Source organism: Amblyomma maculatum, chromosome 2 (genome assembly GCF_055883805.1).
Source record: "Amblyomma maculatum isolate TAMU_Amacu chromosome 2, ASM5588380v1, whole genome shotgun sequence".
Classification (NCBI taxonomy): Eukaryota; Metazoa; Arthropoda; class Arachnida; order Ixodida; family Ixodidae; genus Amblyomma; species Amblyomma maculatum.
The window spans coordinates 132,482,833-132,487,987 of NC_139345.1; the positions used below are offsets into that span (position 1 = coordinate 132,482,833).

General features: G+C 46.8%; 1 pseudogene; it reads left to right on the forward strand.

Moving 5' to 3' along the window:
- Positions 1-374: 374 nt before the first annotated feature.
- Positions 375-1,522, forward strand: LOC146199913 (uncharacterized; annotated as a pseudogene).
- The last annotated feature ends 3,633 nt before the right edge of the window (positions 1,523-5,155 follow it).

Sequence of the window (5,155 nt, forward strand, 5' to 3'; positions counted from 1 at the left end):
CTACAAGTCCATTGGCTTGAGGGTGGTAAATTGAGGAGTAGCAGCGGCGTATTCCCCATTCGTGAAGGAAAATTTGCAGATCCGAGGATGAAAATTGCGGTCCATGATCTGACACTATCTCATGAGGGTAACCTTCGCGTGTGAAGATACCAAGCAGAGCTTTTTAACTGTTGCCGTTGTGATGGTACTTGTGAAATAAACTTCCCGCCACTTGCTGTAATAGTAAGTGTCATCGCAAAGCGACAAGCACTAGGAGCTTAGTCGAAAGTTGCCACGATGTCAATGGCAAACTTATCCCAGGGCTTTTCTGGGAGCTCCGCCGGGGTGATGCAGTGGTCATTCTGCTTCTGGACGACGTAGTGTGCAGACGCAGGATGGTTGGCTCCTCGCGAGCTGTGGTAACGGCCAATGATGGCCATGGAACATCGTTTTTGGAAGGACTTCAAGAATACAGGATTGTACTGCCATCGCTGCCTACCGGGGAACGACTTAAAACTATGCTTGTTCTTCACTGCGACATCAATGGAAGGCTTTACAGGATAGAAGATTTCTGCCAACCGATGAATGAAAGACGCCGGTGTCATCGAACAGGTAGGGGGTATCGGCGCATACCAGATGTCTCATGTCTGGTTAGTCAAATTTCGAACCGAAGAGGCAAAGAAAAAGTTACTTGGCTTCGGGCACATCCTTGTTAAAGGAAAAACGTGCGTGCTTTTTGACCCCGAAAGGCAAGAAGTAAGACATAAAGTGCACTGGTGCGCGTTCAACGTCAGCAACGATACGTTGAAACGCGCGTTTACCGTATACGGCGAAGTGAAAGAAGTATCTGGCTACAAATGGAAGACTGGCGGTTTTCAAAACGCTGAATCGACCACCCGAGTTGTTCGGCTGATACTTCGTGAAGGCGACAGCCTGGATCGCATACCACATCATATGCGTATCGGGAACGCCACCGTTTTAGTCGTCGTCCCAGGGCGGGCGCCAATATGACCGCGCTGCCACAAGACTGGCCACATCCGAAGTGACTGCAGTGTACCCAAATGCAATGAGTGCCACGCTTTTGGCCACGAAGGGGCGGAATGCACGAAATCGTATGCTCGAGCTGCTGGAAGAGGAGCGTTCGGCGATGACAGCGAGCTGCACATGGATGAGGATGAAGCGGAGAAGGCAGCCTCGAACGCAGCGGTTGATAAAACAAACGGACGCAGTGCAGAGCAATGGAGAGGGATGCGCTGAAGATACTCCTGCATCAAAGCTTAGTCCACCAGAGGCGGATACCACGAGCAGTACTACCGGTTTGCCGCAAGTTGCCCTGAACTCTACTGGAAAAGACAGTATGACAGTTATGGACCTTGATTTTGCGACGGCTAAACGGCGCCATAATGAGGTGACTAGAGAGAGCCAGAAGCAGCGACTGCGGCGTCTAGAACGTCAGCGGTGCGTCGCCGATGTGAAGAAGCAGCGCGTCACGAGAGGGACACGATCGTCGTCGCTTCCTCGCGGCGACAACCCGAAATCCTAAACAATGGCGGAACGGCACTACATGGCGCGACGCTGTGCGCGCAAAGGTAAGCGCCATACTGTTGTCCTGGTCTTGCTAAGCGATGGCGTCGTGTGAAAGGAGCATTATAGTAGCAACGCTCAATATCAGGGGTCTGTCCTCCAGAAGGAGGCAAAACCAACTGTTGCGACTAGTTACAGAGCAGGAACTAGATATTGTAGCGGTGCAGGAGACCAAAATTGAGAGTCAAGACCAGACCGACAGTATGGTGCGCCCTTTCAGCAGTCGATATGATGTTTGCGTGTGTCATGCGGTAAGGACTTCGGCAGGTTGTATGCTTTTGATTCGCCAATCGTTGGGTGCGGTTGTGGAAAGCGTTGTGACCGGTGATAGCGGTCGTTGGATTATCTGTGACATCACATTAGCTAGTTTGAAGTGGCGCATTATCTCTATTCACGCGCACACTAATTCAGATGAGAGGCGAAAACTTTTTGAGAATATCGTCTATTACTGTGACACAGAAGGTATGGTCGTTTTACTTAGTGATTTCAACTGCGCATGCACTGCCCGAGACAAGACTAGTACTACGCCTTTCCGAGATGCGAGTACTGCCTGTCTGAGTGACATAATTGAGCAATGCCATCTTGATGATGTGGGCGATTGCATCGGAAACGCTACTGGAGCACTTTTCACTCATTTCCAGGGAAGAAGCCACGCACGTTTGGATAGGGCATACGTATCTACCGAACTAATACCATACTGCTGTGAATACCGCGTGCAACCAGTGCCGTTTAGTGACCACTGTCTTGTTGTCTTTGGGACTGGAAAAAGAAATGGAAAACGAAACAAATTTGTATGAGAAAATTGGAAACTTAATGAGAGGCTTTTGAAAGACGATAGTTTTGTGGGACAAATAGAGTCAGCTTTAAATGAGATGCAATTTGCCAGTAATGAATCTCAAGGGGAAAAATGGGAAAGATTTAAACGAAATAAAAATGAATGCGATTGAACGATCGTGTACTATAAAACAGCAAGAAAAGGTAAAAGAAAAGGCGCTTAGAAACGACCTCACGTTTCTACTGACGCGTGAGTGCAAGCAGCCGGGCTCGTGCATGGAAGAAATCCGCTCCGTCAAGCAGAAATTGGAGGCAATAGATACGGAGAGATATCAAGGTGCGATGGTGAGGGCGAGGGCACAGCGCCTGTTAGCGGGCGAAATGCCCACAAAACGTGCTCTTGGAATAGAAAAGAAGCACGCCAGCAAGAATCGCATGTCAAAAATAGAATGGAAAGGTGTAGTCTATTCAGATAAATCGAATATAGAGAGGGCCTTTTATGAATACTATACCGCGGACGTTTTAGTCACACAGAATGTAAAATCGAACCATTCAAGTCCTGTTTCCTTTCTCTTATGCCAAGACTGGATGACAGAACAAAAAGACGTTTAGAGCTTTATTTACTTCTCCGAAGGAGAAGTTAATAAAGCCATAGAAGACCTCAACCATGGAAAATCTCCAGGACCAGATTTCGCCCCAGTTTTGACTACATTATTTAATGAGGTCTATGACAAAGATATGCTTCCCCCGTTTTTTTCTAACAGCCCATACAATTTTAATACCAAGAAACGTTGACGAAGCCAAGCTTCGACAAGTTACCGCTTACAGACCAATATCCCTGACGAACACAGATTATAAGATCTTCATGAAAATTCTTGCTAAAAGGCTTCAAACTGTAATGGAAGAATTAGTAGGACCGCATCAGACCTGCGGCAATAAAGGCCGAACCATATATACTAATATCCACAAGGCACGGTCTGTGCTGGAGTGTTGCGACGCCTTGCATGAGAGTGTTGCCATGCTCCAGCTTGACCTAGAGAAAGCTTTCGACAAGGTGCCGCATGATGTCTTGTTATCAATTTTAGAGCATGCAAATGTGGGCTCAGTTATTTGCAAAGGAGTCGCAATTGCGCACAGAGGGTGCACGATGCGCCTGATAGTAAATAAGAAGGTGGGTGAGCGCATCCAACTGCAACGCTCTGTGCGTCAAGGCTGCCCCCTGTCGCCATTGCTTTTGTGCTTTTATATTCAACCATTTTGTCTGAGCATTATCAAGAGCAGCAGTATCCGAGGTTTTCGTTTGCATGCAGCAGAGGGCCGCATACTTGCGTATGCCGATGACATTGCCGTCTTCTGTACCGACTACGAAAGCATTCGCAGTGTTGTCAAATTGGTGAAGGACTTTTGTTCTGTGAGTTGCGGTGAACTGAAATAAGTGTCTGGGTTTCTGGCATGGAGAATGACACAAAACCCCTGCGAATTTCGTGAACATGCCTTGGGTAACAACCCCAGTGAAGTATTTAGGAGTGCCACTGGAAAACTACCAATACAGTGAGTCATATTGGAACCAGCAGGTTTTAGAAGTACGTGAGAAGGCCGACAGACTAAACGGATTCGGTTGGTCTATGTTTGCACGTGCCACGATTTGTAATTTATTTCTTGTTACCAAGATATGGTACGTGTTACAAGTACTGCATTGTTCTCGTGTGAATGTGCAGAGATTTCACCGTGTGTTCGCCATGTTTGTGTGGGGAAGTACTTGGGAGCGCACCCGCCGAACTAACTTGTTTCATCGCGTCCGCTCGGGAGGAGTTGGTTTGGCGCATTTGTATTTGCGCCAAGTGGTTAACCGTTTTATGTTCGTTCGTGATATAAAGGACCCATGTTTACGAACTGTGTGTCAGGTTCGATTGAACAGAGTGCTACCAAATTTTGTTGTAAGTTCGGCGAGCATGCAAGGGAGGATTTTCGGAATTCTTAAAGAAGTGTACATGTCATGTCGTGTATTGCAAGCCCGTTTTTCGTTTGAATATTTATCAACTGTGACGCGAAAAATCTTTACAAGGACTTGTGCGATGTCTTTCTCCCGATCCCATTGTACAGATCGTTGTACTGTGCAGGTCCATGGAAGGCTTAAACGAGTAAAAAATATGGCTGTACCAGGAGGAACAAAAACTTTCTTTTTCAAACTCCATAGCAAAACACTAGACGTTAAGACTTATTTAGAAATGAAAGGTTTTTTTGTACCTTGGGGAAATCACTGCTTCATATGCCGCAAACCGGAAACTATCGAACAGGTTTTCTTAGACTGTTGGGAAGCCTTTTTCTTCTGGGACATTCTACAACGAACAATTAAAAAAGACCTACCCGTGGATGCATTCGGAATTCGATTTTTACCTATTGAAGATGATGATGGGCTACCGCTGGACATGATCATGTTATTGGGCTTGCACAGTATCTAGCGATCCAGAATGGCTTTCAGGCATGTAGACGTTGATGCGAGGAAAAGCCGTTGCGAGTGTTATTGAAGTTTTCAAGACACAAGACGAAGTGCCTGAGTGGCTTCCGAGAATGGAAGTGTTGCTGCAAATGACTGATTTGTAATGGATCACGCAGCCCAAACCGCGTGGTTTTAACCCATGTAGTGTATTTGTCGCGTAATATTCGCTCTCTGTGTGTATGTGTGTGATGTTCTATATGTGTAAACTCTAAGAATAAATTAGGCAATAAAAAAGCGGGTGGTGCAGTGGTAAGACACCCGACTACTGTGCCGGAGTTCCCGGGTTCGAACCCGACCGCGGCGGCTGCGTTTCGATGG